Source organism: Rutidosis leptorrhynchoides, chromosome 11, assembly GCF_046630445.1.
Source record: "Rutidosis leptorrhynchoides isolate AG116_Rl617_1_P2 chromosome 11, CSIRO_AGI_Rlap_v1, whole genome shotgun sequence".
Lineage (NCBI taxonomy): Eukaryota > Viridiplantae > Streptophyta > Magnoliopsida > Asterales > Asteraceae > Rutidosis > Rutidosis leptorrhynchoides.
Window position 1 is genome coordinate 211,893,047 of NC_092343.1, and position 23,514 is coordinate 211,916,560.

The 23,514-nt window shown below is 36.9% G+C and overlaps 1 protein-coding gene across 5 annotated transcripts in view; it reads left to right on the forward strand.

The window, feature by feature from the left end:
* The window catches only part of LOC139876492 (uncharacterized), a 37,336-nt gene that overhangs the window by 9,273 nt on the left and 4,549 nt on the right, over positions 1-23,514 (forward strand). For 2 of the 5 annotated variants that reach the window (XR_011768134.1, XR_011768137.1), the window contains exons 2-4: positions 16,990-17,072; positions 17,536-17,798; positions 17,891-18,426. The gene's annotated coding sequence lies outside the window, so the exon portion shown is untranslated. Of the gene's footprint in view, positions 1-12,418; positions 12,486-12,866; positions 13,118-16,989; positions 17,073-17,535; positions 17,799-17,890; positions 18,427-23,514 lie in introns of those variants that run through there. The other 3 variants (XR_011768135.1, XR_011768136.1, XR_011768138.1) reach the window with 3 other exon arrangements.

A 23,514-nucleotide genomic window follows, 5' to 3' on the forward strand; every position in this document is an offset into this window, starting at 1 on the left:
ATCTGACGGTGCGCTAACGTGGTGGAACACGTTAGCTCAAGCAAAAGGGATTGATGAGGCGTATGCTACGCCTTGGGAAGAGTTTAAGTGTGCTATGATTGAGGAATACTGTCCAAGAACCGAAATACAAAAGATGGAGATCGAATTCATGCAGTTGAAGGCCGTAGGGAACGACCTTAACAGTTATAATCGTAGGTTTTTGGAGTTAGCATTAATGTGTCCGACCATGGTCACCCCCGAATTCAAGCGCATGGAGAAATACTTCTCGGGACTTCCTAAGTCCATCAAGGGAAATGTCACCTCATCCAAACCACCGAATGTTCCCGAAGCAATGCGCATGGCGCATACTCTCATGAATCAGATTCTTATTGATGAGCCGGAGAAGGCTAAGTTTGAAGCTGGTAGTAGCGAAAAGAGGAAATGGGATAACAACCACAACAACCACAACAACAATAACAACAACAGGGGTAGAAACTATGATCAAAACCCGGCGAAGCGACATGAAGGGTTCAGGCAAAACAACAACAACCCCAACCCCAACAACAACAACTCCAACCCGAACTACAAAGGCACGCTACCACAATGCAAGAGGTGCTACAAGCACCACACCGGGTATTGTAATGCTGTTTGTGAGAAGTGCAAGAAGAGCGGGCACATCGGTAGAGACTGCAAGACTACCACGATGACAGGGAGGCCGAACACCAACGGGCCGAAAAAGTGTTACGAATGCGGGCAGACGGGCCATTTCAGAAACGAGTGCCCGAACAAACGAAAGGATGGCGGACCACCGCGTGCTAGAGCTTTTAATGTTAATGCAAGGGATGCACGCGATAACCCCGACTTGGTGACAGGTATATTCAAAATCAACAATCTTTTAGCTTCTGTCTTGTTTGATACTGGTGCGGATAGAAGTTATGTATGTAGACATTTTTGCGATAAGATTAATTGGTCATTAGTCCCGTTAAAAGAAAGTATGCTTGTCGAGGTCGCCAATGGAAAACTTGAAAAGTTTGACCATATTAGTCGTGGAGCTATTATCAACATAGCTGGTGCAGATTTCGAAATTGATTTGATACCTATCAAACTAGGAAGTTTTGACGTGATCGTCGGTATGGATTGGTTGAGCAAGATAAAGGCCGATGTTATCTGTGGAGATAAAGCACTTCGCATACCACAAGGAGATGGCGAACCACTGGTTATCTATGGAGAGAGATGTACCTCGAAGTTGAACCTCATTAGTTGCGTGAAAGCGCAAAAGATTATGAAGAAGGGACGCTTTGCTGTCCTAGCACATGTGAAAGCGGTAGAAACTGAGGTGAAGAGCGTGAACGACGTTCGAATTGTGAACGAATTTTCCGATGTCTTCCCAGAGGAATTGCCTGGATTACCACCGCCGAGAGCCGTAGAATTTCAGATTGATTTAGTGCCAGGAGCTGCACCTGTAGCTCGCGCACCTTATAGACTCGCACCTTCCGAGATGCAAGAATTACAGAGTCAACTACAAGAGCTGTTAGACCGAGGATTTATTCAACCAAGCTTCTCGCCTTGGGGCGCACCTGTGTTGTTTGTGAAGAAGAAGGATGGATCCTTTCGTATGTGTATCGACTACCGTGAGCTCAACAAATTGACTATCAAGAATCGGTATCCTCTTCCACGAATTGACGATCTTTTTGATCAACTACAAGGATCGAGCGTTTATTCAAAGATCGATTTGCGATCCGGATATCACCAGCTGAGGGTGAAGGAAAGTGACGTGATGAAAACTGCATTCAGGACCCGTTATGGTCATTATGAGTTTCTCGTGATGCCATTCGGTTTGACAAATGCACTTGCCGTGTTCATGGACCTCATGAATCGTGTCTGCAAGCCTTACTTGGACAAGTTTGTTATCGTCTTCATAGATGATATCCTCATCTACTCTAAGAGCGAAGAAGAACATGAGCAACATCTCCGACTAGTACTTGAACTCTCGAGACAAGAACAACTTTATGCCAAATTCTCCAAGTGTGAATTTTGGTTGAAGGAAGTACAGTTTCTGGGTCATATTGTGAGCGACCAGGGTATCAAAGTTGATCCCGCCAAGATTGAAGCCATCAGCAAGTGGGAGACCCCCACTACTCCGACGCATATTCGCCAATTCCTAGGTCTCGCCGGTTATTATCGAAGGTTTATCGAAGGATTTTCTATGATTGCGCGTCCTTTGACCGCGCTGACTCACAAGGGCAAGAAGTTCATTTGGGAACCCGCACACGAATCAGCATTCCAAATTTTGAAGAAGAAGTTAACCTCCACACCTATTCTATCGCTTCCCGAAGGCAGTGACGATTTCGTTGTTTATTGTGATGCATCGAAGAGTGGTTTTGGTTGTGTACTGATGCAACGATCAAAGGTTATTGCCTATGCCTCCCGCCAATTGAAGATTCACGAGCGGAACTACACTACGCATGATCTTGAACTTGGAGCCGTTGTCTTTGCGCTCAAATTGTGGAGACATTATTTGTATGGAACTAAGAGCACTATCTTCACCGATTACAAGAGTCTCCAGCACATCTTCGATCAAAAGCAACTGAATATGAGACAGCGTCGATGGATCGAGACGCTCAACGACTACGATTGTGAACTCCGTTATCACCCTGGCAAGGCCAATGTTGTAGCTGACGCTTTAAGCCGAAAGGAGAGGACGGCACCTCTTCGTGTTAGGGCTCTGAACATCACCATCCACTCGAACCTCAACAGCCAGATCAGAGTAGCCCAAGTTGAGGCTCTCAAGGAGGAGAATATATCTCACGAACATTTGAACATACTTGTCTCTCGATTCGAGGTTAGGGAGTCTGGACTCCGATGTTATGCCGGAAGAATTTGGGTACCTTGTTATGGAGATCTACGAAACCTGATACTTGATGAAGCACACAAATCGAGATATTCGATTCATCCTGGAGCGGGTAAAATGTACCACGACCTTAAAGAACAGTATTGGTGGCCGAATCTTAAGAAGGACGTTGCAACTTATGTTGGGAAGTGTTTGACTTGTTCGAAAGTTAAGGCCGAACATCAGAGACCTTCTGGGTTACTTCAACAGCCGGAAATCCCACAATGGAAGTGGGAAAGGATCACAATGGATTTCATTACTAAGCTACCAAAGACGGTGGGCGGATACGATACTATTTGGGTTATTGTTGACCGCCTTACCAAATCTGCACACTTTCTAGCGATGAAGGAAACTGATACAATGGAAAGACTTGCTCAGTTATACATCAAAGAGGTTTTATCACGACATGGTGTACCTTTATCGATCATCTCCGATCGCGATCCCCGTTTTGCTTCTAGATTTTGGCTTTCTTTGCAAGAAGCCATGGGAACTCGTCTCGACATGAGCACTGCATATCACCCTCAGACTGACGGGCAAAGTGAACGAACGATTCAGACCTTAGAGGACATGCTGCGTGCATGTGTCATTGATTTTGGAAAGGCCTGGGAAAGACATTTGCCACTCGCCGAATTCTCGTACAACAACAGTTATCACTCTAGCATTAATGCTGCACCTTTTGAAGCATTGTATGGCCGTAAGTGCCGATCTCCTATTTGTTGGGCCGAAGTAGGCGAAAAGCAAATTACCGGACCCGAGGTAGTCCACGAAACCACGGAGAAGATTGCTCAGATTCAAGCTAGACTTAAGACTGCCCGTGATCGTCAAAAGAGTTATGCCGATCTTAAACGTAAAGACTTTGAATTCAACGTTGGTGATCGTGTAATGTTAAAGGTTGCACCTTGGAAAGGTGTGATCCGTTTTGGAAAACGTGAAAAGTTGAACCCACGATACATTGGTCCTTTCGAGATCTTGGAACGTGTTGGACCAGTTGCATACCGTTTGGATCTACCAGCACAATTGAGCTCAGTTCATCCTACCTTCCATGTATCGAACTTGAAGAAGTGTCTTGCTGCACCCGAACTTATCATACCATTGGAAGAACTTACCATTGACGACAAACTCCACTTTGTGGAGGAACCTGTTGAAATTATGGATCGTGAGATCAAAACTTTGAAACACAACAAGATTCCGATTGTACGAGTACGATGGAATGCCAAACGAGGACCTGAGTTTACTTGGGAGCGAGAGGATCAAATGATGCGAAAGTATCCTCACCTTTTCCCAACGACTCCATCTACTTCAGCTTAAATTTCGGGACGAAATTTTCTTTAACAGGTGGGTAATGTAACGACCCTGGAATTTCCAACATTTATTTATTAATAATTACTATTATTAATACGCGTGTTTAAACGAATGTACGTTATTACATTTACATGTTGCCATAATTGCCCGTACTTGACTTTTAAGGGCCCGAAACGTCTTTGTGACACCCGGAAACTTCACGAATAATATTTTCAAGTATTATTTACATTCATGATTTATTTTATTAATCATTTTAATTAACTATGGTGACTAGTTAGTTACTTGGGCTTTAATTGGTTTAACTTGTGATTTATTTGAACTTGGGCTTTGTTAGTGTAATGGACTCATGTTATTGGACTTCCAAGCCCACCCTACACTACTAGTGGACTTAGTTATCCCATGTCTTCAAGTGTAAGTATCATTTAGTGAGGTAACTAGTTAGTTTCAACACTTGGAATCTTGTTACACATCATCCCCATGCACCAACACCTTAATATCCAACTTTTGTCATCTTTACAAGCTAGTAACCAAAGAACAGACCTCTCCCCCTCCCTTTTTCTACTGAATGCCGAAACCATGGTGTTCTTTTAGTGGTGTTTTGATTTCATTTTCCTTCATTACTCTCACTTGTATGCTCTCTCAAAAACACACACACTTTACTTGCAAATTCCCTCAAACTTTCTTCTCTTTTTCTCTCATACTTGTAAGTGTTTGAAACAACTTCTTTTCTTCTTTTCTTTTGTTGGTAAAAACTGATTTCTACATGAACATAATCATCATCATCTTTTGTTTATTGTTACTAGTCTTTGATTAGTTAATTACTTGTTGTTATTTACTTACATGTTTCAAGAATCTAACTTTCTAGTTTGATTCATCCTTTATCTTGTTTTAACAAGAACAATCAAGAACTAAACTCTCTAGTTTAGGTTCTACATATAATGTTTCAAAGATTATAAGTTCATTGTTGTTGAAATCATGCTTGTAAGTCATGGAAGTAAACTTAAAGTTTACTTTACTTAAAGATCAACTTTGGTTGAATCTTTAAAGTATGAGCAACCCTTGAACTAATTACTTGTTTAATTAACTTGTTTCTTTATTTTATACACTTTAATTTCATGTAGTTAGTTTATATGGTCAAGTACTACAAGTTAGTCTTGATCTCATATCTCTTGAACAAATTAAGTTAACTTTGAAAGTTCAAGAACACACAAACAAGTTTTCTTTAAATATAACTTTGGATCTAGACTTTTGAGTCTTGGATCTTCAAGATCAAACTAAGAACTATGTTCTACTACTTATGATCTTGATTAGTTAGTTTACTTTCAAGTTTGTAACTTGTTATTAGCTTTAAAGTCCATGTATGTGTTAGATCTAAGACTTTGATGCAACTTTGGTTCATCAAACTTCATACAACTATTAAGTGAGTTGTGCTTCATGTCTTAGACTTGCACATGGGTTATGATGGTCAAGACTTGGTTAAGATGATGTAGATACATCAATGAGTTGTACACTTGAAACTATATGCATCAAGGATGAGAACCATGATGAACATCAAGCACCAAGACCACCGGAACCCTTTTAAACTCACTGCTTCTGTCCAAAACCTACTGACCTGATGCTTCTGGAACATACCAGTAGACCTGGGCTGTTCTAACCTTGATTTTTAGATAGAACTTTTCGAGTAGATAACTTTTCATATAAGACTCGTCTTAATCCGAGTTACGGTTTAGAGTCTACGGCCCTCCGAGCGTCACTATGTCCATTTACTTTTCTGTTTTCTGTGTACAGTTTCTGTTTTTCTGGTTTCTGTAACAGACCAGTACCCCTGGGCTACTGTAACCTTGATTTTCAGATAGCTCAGTTCGTGTAGATAACTTTTCATATAGGACTCGTCTTAATCCGAGTTACGGTTTAGGATTTATGGCCCTCCGATCGTCACTATGTCCTTTAACGTTGTGCAGAAATTTCTGACCTACTCGCACTTAGACCGTCGCCACGGTCAAACCAAGACGAGTTTGCTTCTGTAAATTTTACCACACTTAAGGGACTCATAGACGGAGCCATGGCCACTGGTCTCACCTTAATTAAGTAAGGGTAGAGGCCGTGGTGACTGACTGAAGTCAGACTTTGTTTTAAACTACTTTCATAAACGAAACTTACTTTACACCTTTTGTTTGATGATGAATGATGATGACCCTTAAGACCTTAAATACATACTTTTAAACCTATTAAGACGATTTACTGACTTAGTACTATTTGACTTAGGTTGAGGACTTCGGACCATTTACTTGCACACCTTTCCCGACTACTACTTTACCGCTACATATCATTGTGAGTTATAGCATTCCCTTTTTACTTTAAACTTATTTTGGGAACTGAGAATACATGCGGATTTTATGTTTTACATACTAGGCACGAGTACTTAAACTTATATATGTGTGGGTTATATAACGGCAGAAACATTCCCTTTAGCTCGGTAACGTTTAATCATTGGTTTATGAACCGGTGAACGCGAATCTTAGATATGGATCCATAGGGTTTGACATCCCCACTCGGGCTAGTCGCGCTAGCAGTCAACGAGTGTTTAATACTTCGTAAACATACGCACTCGCCAAGTGTACTTTCAGGGGGTATTTTAAACGTTAAGTTAGTTACCAAGTGCCCACGGTTAACATATACTTTATCATACTGTTTTGAAACGCTCTTTGTAGCACTGAAACCTCGTGGCCTACCTTACTTACTGTTATACTTAAACTATAGCTCACCAGCCTTTGTGTTGACGTTTTTAAGCATGTATTTCTCAGGTGCTTGAGGTTGCTTCCGCTGTGTACTAGTCGTGCTATAGAACCCGCTGCTTAGAGTTGTTACCGTATGACTACTTATCTTGCATTCAAACATTCCTACCTTTGAAACTATGTTATGTAACGACCTTTGGGGTCACGTACACTTATTTATTTGCTTCTACTTAGTGAAGCATGCTTTTGAAATGTAAAACATTTGATGTCGGTTATGACATCACCTTTTTATCGCGAATGCAATTTCTTTAATTACAGCATATAGTACTTAACCTTGTAATGATCCTGTTGTTGATGATTCGTACACGATGGTTTTGTACGGGGCATCACAGATTGCTTCCAAAAAGACCTCCGGTCAAAAAAAGTGTATATATATATATATATATATATATATATATATATATATATATATATATATATATATATATAGTAAATAAAAAAGAGGCGCCATGAAAATCGTAAGATCAAATTTTCATGAGTTTTAAATCATGTCTGAAATTCAATTTAGGCTCTAAACGGCAGTCAAATCGCCAATAAATCGAAGTTTGCTGCTGACTCACTTAATAGAGCCATAAAAAAAGGAGCGTACCTTATAATGCTGTGTGGATCTCAAGACATATCAAAGAATGATATACTAGAAGAACCGTAAACACACACACACACACGCGCGCGCGCACACACACACAGATCTGCCTATTTAGACGTGTGGAAAAGACAATATGGACGTGTTATCCAACACGTCTAACTGGCACAACACTAATTGATAATGCCAAGTAATGCGGTTCCTTGCACCGGTCTAATAGGTTCAATTAGACGTGTCTGTTTTTCACAATTAAACGTGTTCAGCAGTTGGCAGTCATGTCTCAATTAGACGTGCTCCGTTATTGCAATTATACGTGTGCCGTTAGTTCAATTAGACGTGGTCCGTTAGGGTCATTTAGACGTGTTGATTATTTTTCAAATAATTTAAACTTTCAGAATTGTACCCGCCAAATATTTATCAAAAAATTTAAATTTTAATATTAAATATTTCAATTTTGTAAATAACCGCCAAAAGTTTGTTACCAGATCCTATAACACTCCAAAAATAACAGACTAGCAAATAGACGTGTTAGCAATAAGACGTGTCAGCAAATAGACGTGTTAAATTCCTGATGCAGCTAAAATGTATAAAATATATGCTAGAGCTGGTAAAATGCTTAAATTATAATTAAATGTATAAATATTATGATCAACCAAATCAATAATCAATAAATCAACTTGTAATAGAAAATCAAAGTATATATATTCACAAACTACACGTAACTGTAACCTAAACCTAACAAAATTTAGTACGAAATCTTTAAACCTAAAAAAACTAATGTCTTTGCAGCCCTTGTTTACTCATCCATATACTCATCCAAATTGCATCCCTTGTTTACTCGACAATATTTTTCAATCTTGCAATATGCACCTACAAAAACATCCCCATTTGACAATAATTAATGAAAATTTAAAATGAAAAAATGATTGATGATCAGTGCATGATTGATGATCAGTGCATATCAATGCAACAATTCGTGCAAAATTAATACATTTGACAATAATTGATGATCAGTGCAACAATTCCTGTTCGTGTTTCTATTTAAGAAAAAGATCAAAGACAATTCATGTTAAGTTCAAGGGTGTGATAATCGGATACAGGTGTACAACAATTAATACATACCTTGTTCAGATCAAAACGGACTCCACATATGCCATCTTTCAATAATATCATCTAGATCGATGTTTGAAAAGCAACGTGCATCCCATGAAAGCTGTAGATTTAAATTACAAACAGAAAAAATTAACCAATTGGATCATAATACATCCAAATACTTACAAACAAAATACATCCAAATACTTATGTAACATATAAATAATATGTAACAAATACAAATTTATCAATTCGATCTTATATACCAAATACTTATTTCGTCAATACCAACATCTTTTTTCATACGACTAGTTGTGATCGAATACATCCAAGTGAGAACATAGTAACCGCACTCCCAACTGCCGGGTTGTTGATTGCACTGCATTACAAGTAGACCGCGTATTATAATGACATGTAACACGTATAGATATTAGTTTAACATGTCAAACCAAATACAATACTAAAACATGAACATAGTTTGGATCACTAACCTTAACTACATCCCATTTAATAGGACCACAAGCCCTATCGAATAATAGATAATAAAAAAAATACAACAAATTATCTTGTCAAGCAGAATGTTAATTAAATCTATATTTTAAAAAACAAATAAGATCATGTTAACAAAGCAGTCTTACATATTTATACAATCAGTGAGCAGATAATCGTCTTTCGTCTTCTTTTGATTCTTATTCATTGAATCAAGTATAATTCCTTTGTGCTCTTTGTGAGATACAAAAAACAACACTCAGTGGCCGCTAGAAAATTAAATTACACTCGTTTAGAAGATATTATATATATATATATATATATATATATATATATATATATATATATATATATATATATATATATATATATATATATATATATATATATATATATATATATATATATATATATATAATATAGATTTAAGCGATAATATAGATTTAAGCAATGATATAATTTGAAGATACACATACTTCTGAATATATGGTGCAAAGAAACACTGATCAGTGGATTTGAAGGCGGTCCTCAAGTAGTTTATCACATCATTTTTGTCAGATTTAATCAAAGAGTGTTAGATTAAATAAGGGTTCATTAACCCATATGGTTTGCTAAAGGCGAATTTTATAAAATTGTGTAGACCCCTGAGACATATTAAGTTACCATATCATGTCACAGTCACATAAAACTATACTCAAACGTGCATATGAAAATAAGGGAAAAAAGAAAACATAAATGTACTTGCATCAAGAAGGAGTATATGATGTTGCAATCCAAACAACGCCTTTTCCAAAGTGTCATGATGTCATCAACATCAATCGTACATACGAAGTCATCTGGTTCGCCTGCAAATGTACCAGGAGGGAAGTAACAGTTAAGCCGACAGAAGGATCTTCTCGAGACATCCATTTAAAATACACATCTTCTACATATTTTCTATTGGGTAAGGCGTTTTCCAATATAATCATTTGGGTATACACCTCTTCTTTCTTTTTGGCATGGAAATCAGATATTGGTTTCTTTGTTGTAATAACCTGAACACCAACTCATGAAAATATTTCAGAATACTTAAATAATAATGTAACTTGATTAAGATATCCTAATGGCTAATTTGAATATATATATTGTAACAACCCGAAATTTTTCCAACATTTATTTATTAATATTTATTATTAATACTTGCGCTTTAATAAATGTATTTATATACATTTACTTGTTACCGTATTTGATTTTCATGGCCCGACTTGTCTTTGTGACATGCATACTTTTCACAAATAATATTTAGAATATTATTTACGTTCATGATTAATTATTATTAATCATTTTTAATTAACTAATGTTAGTAGTTAATTACTTGGGCTTTTATTTAATTTGTTGCATACTTACTTGGACTTGAGCTTTAGTTAATGGATTTAGACTTGGAAGCCCACCCTACACTCTTAATGGACTTGTAAGCCCATGTATTAAGCTAGTATTACATTAAGTTTAAACTTGGATTAATTAATTTAATTTGGAGACAAAATACTTCAAGCATGCATGCATTCTTTTCCATACTTTTAACCTTATTACCCTTTCTAGCTTCCACCATTATCCCACACTTGAAAAATGAAATTTGACTTCCCCCTTTAAGCCACAAAAACCGTCCACTTTAGGCTCCATGGAGGGAGTTCCATTTCAATTTTTCTTTGATACATATTTGCTAGTTTCACTTCATTTCACACACTTCACTACTTGCACTTTCATTTTCTCTCGTTTTCTCTCTACCTTGTAAGTAAACAAGCTTTAATTTCTTCTTTCTTTTTCTTCTAAAAACCGAATACTAGCACAAGATATCATCATCATTTACTTGTTTTGTTACTTGATGTTTGTTTGTTGTTGTTTGTTGGTTATTATTCAAGATCAAACTTCCTAGTTTGCATCTCCATGAATTTTGCTTTCTTCAATCTTTTGTTTGATGAAGAACCAAGAACAAGAACCTAAACTTGTTAGTTTATGGTTCTACATTTAAATGTTTTCAATATTTAAAGTTCATAAGTTTCATTATCATACTTGTGTTCATGTTTGTAGACTTAAATCCTAAGATCCAAACTTTGATTTGAATCTTCCTAAGTATGAAACAAACATGAACATAATACTTGTACTTTAGTTTAATTCTTTCTTTTGTAAGTACTTTGAAGTTGTGATGTTGTTAATTTGGTCAAGTATTACTAGTTAATCTTGATCTCATATTTCTTGAAACCAAAGTTAACTTTGTAAGTTCAAGAACATGGGAGTATAACTTTCTAGTTATAACTTCATAAACTTTTGATAGATCTAAGCTTCTATAGCTTATGGTCTTCTAATTTTGTTGTAAACAAGAGCTTGTAAGCTTACATACATATTACAAGATTAAAACCAAGGTTTCATGACTTATGGTTTCATTAAAGTTAAAGATCCAAGTTATATAACTAGGGTTTAACTTAAGAACTTTAGATCTAGACTTTTGGGTCTAGGATCTTCAAGATCTAACTAAGAACTATGTTCTACAACTTAAGATCTTGTTTATTTAGTTTACTTTCAAGTTCGTAACTTAATATTACTTTTAGAGTTCATGTATGTGTCGGATCTAAGATCTTGATGTGACTTTGGTTCATCAAACTACTTACAACCCTTAAATGAGTTGTGCTACTTATCTTAGACTTACACTAGTGTTATGATGGTCAAACCTTGATTAAGATGATGCAAACACATCAACGAGTTGTACACTTGAAGCTATAAGCATCAAGGATGAGAACCGTGATGAGCATCAAGCACCAAGAACCCACCGGAACACTTAACCTACTGTTTTTTGGGTCTGATCAGACCACCTGGGCTACTGGAAAGCTGATTTTCAGTTAGTTTGGTTCGAGTAGATGATTTTCCGTTTAGACCTCGTCTTAATCCGAGTTACGGTTTAGGATCTATGGCCTCCCGAAAGTCACTACACCCTATTAACGTTGTGCTGAAATTTCTGACCTACTCGCACTTAAACCGTCACCACGGTCAAACGAAGACGAGTTTGGTTCTGTAAATTGGTCAGTACCTAGGGGACTCATATACGGAGCCATGGCCACTGGTCTCACCTCATTTCAGTTTGTATAGAGGCCGTGGCGACTGAACAAAATCAGCCTTTGTTTTAAACCCTACTCTTGAATGAAACCTTACTTTACCCTTTTGACTTAATGATGAATGATGATGATACTTATGACCTAATTTACATACTTTTAAACCTTTGGGAACGATTGACTGACTTAATAACTTTTGAATTAGGCTGAGGACTTTTCGGACCAACCACTTTGCTTACTTTACCGCGTATCGACTTTTACTACTTTCCACTGTGAGTTATAGCATCCTTTTTTACTTTAATTATTTTGAGAACTGAGAATACATGCGCATTTTACGTTTTACATACTAGGCACGAGTACTTAAACTTTATATATGTGTGGGTTATACAACGGCATAAACTTTCCCCTTAGCTCGGTAACGTTTAGTCATTGGTCTTTGAACCGGTGAACGCGAATCTTAGATATGGATCCATAGGGTTTGTCATCCCCACTCGGGCTAGTAGCGCTAGCATTTAACGGGTGTTTAATACTTCGTAAACTTACGCACTCGCCAAGTGTACTTTAGGGGGTGTTATTTACGTTAAGTTAGTTACCAAGTGCCTACGGTTATACATATACTTTTGTGTTGACGTTTTTAAGCATGTTTTTCTCAGGTGCTTAAGGTTTGCTTTCTTCCGCTGTACTAGTCATGCTTTGTAGACACCCGCTGCGCTTATTAGAGATGTCACCTCATGAAATGTTTATTTTGCATTCAAACTATATTACTTTTGAAACGATGTATTTGTAACGACCTATGGGTCACGTACTATTATTGCTTGCTATTCATAGAAGCATACTTTTGGTTGTTAAACATTTGACGTTGGTTAAAACGTCACCTTTATTCATGAATGCAAACTTGTTTTGAAACAGCATATAGTAGTTGACCTTGTAATGATCCTGTTGTTGATGATTCGTACACGATGGTTTTGTACGGGGCATCACATATATACCTTCCTAATACCAGAAGCAACATTTTGATCCAAATTAGTTACTCGTTCGTTAGTTGGAACCACCTGAACACCACATCATCAGAATTTCTATAAAATATTAATATTAATATAGTGATGTAACTTGTTTTAAATATGCTAATGGCTAATTTGAACATATATATACCTTCTTACTACGAGGAGCAACATTTCGATCCAAATCAGTTACTCCTTCGTTAGTTGGAACAACCTGAACACCACATCATCAGAATATTATCATACTCGTTATCACAGTTGTACCAATCACAGTTTCACATTTTCATTATCACAGTTGTACCAATCACCGTTTCACAGTTGTACCAATCACAGTTTCACAGTTTCATCATCAGAATATTATATAATATTAATATAATGATGTAACTTGATTTAGATATGCTAATGTCTAAATTGAATATATATATATATATATATATATATATATATATATATATATATATATATATATATATATATATATATATATATACCTTCTTACTACCGGGAGCAACATTTTGATTCAAATCAGTTACTCGTTTGTTACTTGGAACCACCTGAACACCACATCATCAGAAAATTATAAATTATTTATATAATGATGTAACTTGATTTAGATATGCTAATGTCCAAATTGAGAATATTTATACCTTCTTAATACAAGGAGCAACATTTTTATTCATTGATTTCGTTTCACTCTCCTGTTAACAAATATAATACTTAAATTAATCAAAAGTTAATAAACACACTAATTTTATAGTTACTGCCAATTGATGGTGATTTACCAATACATGTAGTGTGATGTAACACTGTAAAATGTGCCTCATGTATACCATCAACATTTTTTGGAAATCCCACTTTGCGCCAAGTGTCCCTTGACCAGAAAGTCTACCTTCATGTCGACTTTGTGGAATCCCGACACTTTTAATCTCAACCATATAGTCTGTGCAGAAGTTAATCACTCTTCGGAAGCATATCCTTCAACAATACTACCTTCTGGTCGATTGTGGTTCCTTACATACCCTTTTAAGATACCCATATATCTTTCGAATGGAATCATGTAACGTAAGAAAACTGGACCGCATTCCTTGATTTCTCCGACAATGTGAGATACCAAGTGAACCATGACATCAAAGAAAGAAGGTGGAAAATACATCTCAAGTTCGCAAAGAGTGAGTATAATATCTCTTTGATAATCATCCAACACCGCATGATCAATCACCTTCGAATGAATCATGTTAAAAAATAAACATAGTTTTGTTATTGTGTGTCGTATGCGGTTGGGTAAAATTCCACGAATTGCAATAGGAATCATCTGAGTCATTAGTACATGACAGTCATGTGACTTCATACCTAGTAACTTCAAATCTTTCATCGAAACCAACTTCCTAATGTTAGCCGAATAACCTGTTGGAACCTTAACATCATATAAACATTGGCAAACTTTAGTTTTCTTGACCTTCGACATGGTATAACATGCTGGCGGAAGATACTTGGTGGACCTTCCAGGTATGTCTTTAGGTGTTAGCTCTGGTCTGATTTTCATTGCTTTCATGTCCTTTCGAACCTTAATTCCATCTTTTGTTTTGCCAGGAATGTTCAAAAGTAACACTACCAAACTTTCACAAACATTTTTCTTGATATGCATAACATCGAGACAATGTCGGACGCGCAAATGCTTCCAATAAGGCAATTCCCAAAATATAGATTTCTTTTTCCACAAACCTTTCGGAGGTCCTCTACCGGTTTTTCCAAACACCACATTTATATTAGCAACTTTGGATAGTGTACTTTCTCCATCCAACGGTGGCGGTCACACGCTTGTCTCTACAGTACCATCAAATAAGTCATCTCGTAAGCGATACGGGTGATTCGCATCAAGATCTCTTCGATGTCCCATAAATGCCGGTTTCTGACAATTTGCCAACCATATCGAGTAAGTATTTTCCTCACAAACGTAACATGCCTTTTTTCCTTTCGTACTATATCCAGACAAATTACCAAGGGCTGGAAAATCGTTAATGGTGATAAAAAATCATTGCTCGTAGTAAGAAGTACTCTTTCTTGTATGTATCATATACTTGTACTCCGGTATCCCATAGTTGCTTCATGTCATCAATCAAGGGTTTCAAATATACATCAATGTCGTTTTCAGGCTGTTTTGGGCCTTGAATTAAAAGAGACATCATTATGTATTTTCGTTTCATACATAGCCAAGATGGAAGGTTGTAAATGCATAACAGGACAGGCCAAGTGCTATGGCGACTACTCTTATCTCCTAAAGGATTAATTCCATCTGAACTGATTCCGAACCTTATATTTCGTATCTCATCCCCAAATTCTTCAAAATCGTTATAAATAGTTTTCCATTGTTGTGAATCGGCCACATGTCTTATTTTTCCATCCTTTTTACGCTCTTCCGCATGCCAACGTAATAATTTTGCATGTTTGGCATTCAAATATAATCTTTTCAATCTTGGTATGATAGGGAAATACCACAATACTTTTGTAAGCGGTCCATTTTCCGTCACATCATTATCATCTTCAGTTGGTTTTCCACTTTTATACCTAGATGTACCACATAATTTACATTCATGACGGTTTTCGTCTTCATTCCTGTATAGCATACAATCATTTGGACATGCATGTATTCTGTGTATTTCTAATCCCATCGGGCACATAATTTTCTTGGCATGGTATGTTGAAACCGGAAACTCATTAGCTTCGGGGAGCATTTTGTGCAACAACTCTAACAGGCTAGTGAAACTCGTGTCGCTCCAACCATTGTTCGCTTTTAAGTTTAACGGTTGTATCAAGGCAGAAAGTTTAGTAAAGTTCGTACAACTATTATATAACGGTTTTTCAGAGTCAACGATTAGTTGTTGGAATTTGTCATGATACTTTCCGTCAACATTATCCTCCATATCTTCGAACATGGCCTCAAAATTATCATGATCCATATCACTACCTGAATCCTCTTCGTTTTCTTCATCGGAACCCGAATCACCACAGTTATTATCAACTAATGATTCACTGTGATAAGACCAACACGTGTACCCTCTCATAAATCCGTTTAATATAAGATGATTTCTGATTTCGATAGAATCGCTGAAGGCCCGTCCATTGAAACATTTCTTACAAGGACAGATAATTTTTGCGTTTCCTTTCTGTAATTGATCAGTGTCAGCAATAGTTATAAATCCATCCAGTCTTTTCATATATTCGATACTAGTGCGTCCTATGTCGTACATCCATTCACTCCGGTCCATTTGTAAGTATCAAAATTAAAAAAGTTCCAGATTAATTAATACAGAGTAATAAACACGAACATATAAATATGGATTAGATTAATTATTCATAAAACAACTTTATTAATATTTAATTAATTATATTTTAAATTATTTACATATAATATATAAAATATTAAAAATTTATAAAAATAAAACACACATATATATAACTCATTTTTCATTTTTTTGTGTAATCTGCAACAAAACCCAATTGAAACTCGTATACCCCCAAATTCGTATTCCAATTGAAACCCGTATACCCCCAAATTCGTATTCTAATTGAAACCCGTAATTGTTCAATCTGCAACAAAACCCAATCCTATTCAATTTGTATAACCTAATTTCTAAATCGTACAAGAAGTAAGATGTCTGGTGAGTTCCCCAATCCAATTGTTTGATTTAATTTTTATATGCATGTTCGATTCTAATTCAATTTTGATTTCAATCTTCATTATTTTAATTAAGTTATCTTCGATTTTAATTTGCAGGAATTCGTTACACCAAAAGAACAGCAAATAGCAATTACAAACGAACTGCTAATATCGAAGGACCTAATAAGGTTATGAATTCTGTAAGTACATTACTTTAATTTTGACTGATGTTCTTGTTCTTGTTATTTCTTGTTGTGTTTGTTTTATGAATTCTTTAAGTATACTAGTTATTGACATAAAAATGATATATAAGTAGAATTAATAAAAGCTTTATGTCCACCATGTTGTTCTTGTTATGTTACTAGAATTAATAAAACTAGTTTACTTACTGTTGTTCAGGTTATGAATTTTTGTTGGGTTCAATTTTTTACTGTTTTTCAAACTTTGATTTTTCATCGGTCAAGAAAACAAATGTGGTAGAGTTCAACCATTATGGAAAATATGTTTTATGAATCCTGTATAGAAACCAACAGATAAACTAGTTATGTATAGAAAATGATCTGATAAGTGACAAGCAAAACACATATCAAACTAAAGCATAAACATGATAACTTTAAGATTTAATTATTGTGTTGTTGACTAATGTATTTTTTATGTGCACAGGACCAACATAATAACAGTCATACGGATATGAACGAGGAATTTCAGGAAAATTATGATCCGCCGAAAAGTGGCGTCAACAAGAAACTAAAAAAAATATCCAGTGAGGTTGAATTCAACAGATTCGGCGAAGCTATAGGAAAAAATCAAAAAGCCCCTTTTCCAATAACATAGGTGTTTTGACAAGGCGTAGGATTAATTTTCTTGTTGATACTTGGAAAAAGGTACATTCCGACGACAAAGATGCCTTGTGGTTGAAAATCAAGGTATAAATTACTAAATTCCAAGAAATTTGGGTTTAAGTAATTCTGTCTTTATATATGTAACAACATTGACCACTTATTTTTAACGTCTACAGAAACAACATGCTATAAAAGACGATTTTGCTAAGAAACGGACACTTAAACACTGCAAATGTGTGTTTACGAGATTCAGGAGGAAGCTAAGAAATTATATGGATGAAGGGAAGCTTCCTTATAAGGAAGAAAAGAGTACGGATTCATAAGTCCAGAAAAATGGAATAAGTTTTGTGAACTTGAAGACACACCAACAAAATGGGTTATTGTTACTCATTTATTTTTTAACACTATGTAGTTAATTATGTGTTTTGTAACTAATGTGCTCTTAAATCCCATGTAAAATGTAAAGCCACGACGAGAATAAGGACTCATAAATGCACTGCAAAAACAGAAAGAAAGCATTGCCCATGTTGGTCGTTGCGGGTATCGAAGCCAACAAGAAAAATGGGAGCAGGAACAAAGTGATCCAGAAAAGCATACCGTGTACCACGATATCACTGATACTGCTACAAGGAACTATGTGTTGGGTAGGAAGAAGACCGATACAAAAGGGAAGAGGACATTATGTGCTGATACGTCGCTGATAGATAAGATGGTAAGATAAATTTTTTCTTTTTATTATTAGCCTTATTAATTCCTAATTGTACTATAACCGATTTCTTTATTGCTTGTTTACAATCCTATATGAATCATTCTTCAATTTTATTGATATAAATCATCCCTTTTTCATATATTTTTTTCAAAATTTCATTTTTTTAATTTTTCAATTATTCTTTTTTCTTTTTTAATTGTTTTTATAAATACGGGTGATTGGAAGCTTTGACCATTATCCCTACGTACGTTTGTTGTTTTAATCCAGGTAAAACTGATAAAGAGGGCGGGGATCCCTTGTTACTACATGTTGGCAAAGAACATGGTGGTAGTGTAACAACCCAAACCAAATCGCAATCGAACCCGCTTGAAATATAACAAAAAATTTTTTTTGTTTGATCAGCAAATGGCGCGGTGCGCCAGAAGGCCGCGCGGCGCGCCATTCTGGTCTGTCCCAAAAGTCTTGAAATGCGAAAAAGATTGGCCACTTCCCGACATAATTAGACAAAACGCTTTTAACAACATATTCAAATATGTAAAACTAACACATTCCATTAATAAAATGAGTTTTACGAAGCGGGGCCCACATCGGCCGTTTTACGAGTTTAATACAAAATATGAGTTTCGACCATCAAAAAATTTAAGTACCAAACTACACTACGAGCATGGTGTTTGGGATTAAACTACCCAAGTCTCGGTAAAACTCCAAAAGCTAAATATCTCAAAAGCGTTCTCTAACAACGACGGGATCTTTAATCCAAGATGATGCCCTTACCCTTGTCCACAACCGAACCTATAAAAAGGTAAACAACTAGAGGGTAAGCAAAGCTTAGTGAATGCAATAATTACACATACATATATATAACTCATCTATTTGCAATCACATTAACCAAATACCTCATACGAACTTGTAACTCAATTAGCATGTCATCGTACCCAAAACATTTTACAAGTCGTACATTAACACAAAACCGCATTAGCATATACTCAACACAATATATATATATATATATATATATATATATATATATATATATATATATATATATATATATATATATATATATATATATATATATATATAAACAATATGCTAAATAAACGACAATCTCAATATGGTTAACCATAAACGCTATGGTGCTACCGGCTCGTGGTTCACACCATACGCAATTGAGTCATACTCTTTTATAGTGCTACCGGCTCTTGGTTCACACTCGATGCTACCAGCTCGTGGTTCACTTCTTATTTTATAGTGCTACCGGCTCGTGGTTCACACTCGATGCTACCGGCTCGTGGTTCACATCTAGTTTATAGTGCTACCGGCTCGTGGTTCACACTCGATGCTACCGGCTCGTGGTTCACATCTTATCGCACACATGCTATGGCACTACCGGCTCGATGGTTCATACCATAACACCCACAAATAAACGCGTCATATACACATACGTATAATTACTCCACTCACCTCAAAATCTCTTGTGAAAGATAATCAAGCTCGGAAATCTTCAATGTAACGTACCTATTACATTATACATAATATCAATCACAAACTCAAGTTGGTCAACCAACCAAAACTCCATTCTAGTGTATCTTGACCCATGGTGAAATTTTGACCCATTCACACCCTTAACCCTAATATTTGGGTTAACATCCACAAAACCCTAATCATTAGCCAAGTTAGGTTTAAAACACATTTCAACACAAGGTTTATGCATTGCACACCAACATTAACGAACTTAGGTCCATTTTGACCCATTTGACCAAATTAAGGTCAACACACCCATTTCGGGTCATCCCCCAAACCACACAACGCCCATTTACTTATCTCTAGGTGTGCTAGTAATTAACTAACTAATTTAAGCCCATAAACATCAATTAATATTTCGAAAAACCCTAGTTAATCATCTTTAGGTCTTCATGACCCAAATTCACCCAAAACACCCAATTTACTAACAAAGTGAGTTTTAAGTTCACCATTAACCCAAACAGTAACCCTTTCACAAAATTAAATTTGGAAATCAAGATTAGAGCATACCACTACAATCAAAACGTAGCTAGAGGATAGATGAACAACTTTAATGCTTGCACTTAGACCCGAAATCGGCGTCTCCTTCCTTGATTTGAGTTCTCTCACTCTAGAAAACCCTTTCTCTCACTAAATTAATTTGAAAGAGGTGAAGTAGGTGAAAATGGTGTTATGAGGCTCACCAAACTGAATCTAGAGCCTTAAAGTCGGCCCTTTAGTGAATTTACCAATTTGCCCTCAAAATATCTAATAAAAAGGAAAGGAATCTGTCACAGAACAATGGTACGGCGCGCCAAATGGCCGCGAGGCGCGCCAAACGCCCAGACCAGTTTTATGCATTCTTTTAATATGTACAACCAAAACCCCACTTCAAGTACATTAACTACACTTATGTACACTACAAATAAACGGGTCTTACAACTCTCCCCCACTTGAATCGGAGCGCGTTCTCGCGATCCACGCCGCATGACAAGAAGGAAGGTAAACCAACACAAACTCTTCGGGCTCCCAAGTAAACTCGGAACCTTTACTACGACGCCATTGAACTTTAAAAGTTCTCACCTCTTTATTTCTCAACATTTTCACCTTCTCATCAAGTATAGCAATCGTCTCTTCAACATATTCTAACTTATTGTTTAGCTCAATTTCGTTTAATGGCATCCATGAAGAATCATCCGCAAGACATTTTCGGAGATGGGAAACATGAAATGTATTATGAATCCTCGCAAGTTCTTCGGGTAATTCCAAACGATACGCGACTTCACCAACACGAGCTAAAACCTTAAATGGCCCATTAAACCGAGGAGCTAACTTTCTCCGTTTTCGAAATCGAATAATACCTTTCCATGGCGAAACCTTAAGCATCACCATGTCACCTTCTTGAAATTCGATCGTTCGTCTACGTTTATCGGCATACGACTTTTGTCTATCTTGAGCCTTCTTCAAGTGATCCCGAATAATATCAATCTTGTTATTCGTCTCCAAAACCAAATTGGTACTCCCGATATCTCTTTGACCAATTTCACCCCAACAAATTGGAGTTCGGCACCTCCGCCCATAAAGCATCTCGTAAGGTGGCATCCCGATACTAGTATGATAACTATTATTGTACGAGAATTCCACCAAAGGTAAGTGCTCGTCCCAACTACCACCAAAATCAATAATATACGCCCGTAACATATCCTCCAAAGTTTGATTCGTACGTTCGGTTTGACCGTCCATTTGAGGATGATACGCCGTGCTCAATTTCAATTGTGTACCCATATCTTCATGAAACTTTTCCCAAAACCGAAATGTAAAACGAGTATCTCGATCCGAAATAATTGATATAGGAACTCCGTGTCGAGAGATGACTTCCTTGATAAACAACTTAGCCAAGGTCTCCGACGATATCGCTTCCCGAATGGGAAGAAACAAATCACTTTTCGTCAATCGATCAACTATAACCCAAATCGAATCGAATTGGGTTCTCGCCGTTTTAGGTAACTTTGTGATGAAATCCATGGTAATGTGCTCCCATTTCCATTTCGGGATTTCCAACGGTTGTAACTTACCATACGGCTTTTGGTGCTCGGCCTTAACTTGCAAACACGTGACGCATTATTCAACATACTTCACAAGTAGCACTTGTCGATAATCACCCATATTAGGCACCCACACTCTTCCTTGAAAAGACAACAAACCATGCGAGCCCATAGTAATGAACTCCGATTGCCCCATGATTCGTTCCGCATGCTTGTTGTGAACGTAAGCCTCTATTTGAATCACACCAAGTTTTTCAAGAAAATCGTTAGTAATAATCATACGTAACAATCCCAATCGTAACGCCGAGTGATGACTCTTTCGACTTAACGCATCCGCGACCACATTCGCCTTGCACGGATGATAAAGTATTTCACAATCATAATCTTTCACCACATCCATCCACCTACGTTGGCGATAATTCAAATCTCGTTGATTGAAGAGGTGTTTCAAACTCTTATGATCCGAATAAATCGTACTCTTGACACCATACAAGTAGTGGGGCCAAATTTTCAACGCATGCACAACTGCCGCCAACTCGAGATCATGAATCGGATATCTCGTCTCGTGTTCCTTTAATTATCGAGAGGCATAAGGGATGACTTTACACCTTTGTATAAGAACACACCCGAGCCCATTTAGCGAAGCATCACAATAAACCGTCATGTCTTCCACTCCTTCCGGCAAAACTAACACCGGAGCTTGACACAACTTCTCTTTCAGCAATTGAAAAGCAATTTCTTGCTCGTTCTCCCAAGTAAATCTCGCGTTCTTCCTCGTTAATTTCGTTAATGAAGAAGCGATCTTAGAAAAGTCTTGGATAAATCGACGATAATAACCGGCCAACCCGAGAAAACTTCGGACTTCCGTAGGCGTAGTCGGTTGTCTCCAACTCTTCACCGACTCTATCTTCCCCGGATCTACTTGAATACCATCTTCGTTCACAATATGGCCAAGGAATTGAACCTCCCTTAGCCAAAATTCACATTTGGAGAACTTAGCATACAACTTCTCCTTTCGTAACGTCTTCAATACTTCACGCAAATGACGTTCATGTTCGTTCATACTCTTCGAATAAACAACTATATCGTCGATGAACACAATTACCGACTTGTCCAACATAGGTTGGCACACTCGGTTCATAAGGTCCATGAATGCCGCCGGTGCATTCGTAAGACCAAAAGGCATAACTACGAATTCAAAATGCCCATAACGCGTTCGAAAAGCCGTTTTCTCGATGTCTTCCTCACGAACCCGCATTTGGTGATAGCCGGACCGTAGGACGATTTTAGAGAAATACGTTGCACCTTGGAGTTGGTCAAACAAATCGTCAATCCAAGGTAATGGATAACGATTTTTGATCGTCACTTTATTTAACTCCCGATAATCGATGCACATCCGCATACTACCATCCTTCTTCTTTACGAATAAAACTGGAGCGCCCCATGGAGAAGCACTCGGTCGAATAAAACCCTTCTTGTGAAACTCTTGGGTTTGATTTAACAACTCTTGCATTTCTGTCGGCGCTAAACGATAAGGAGTTTT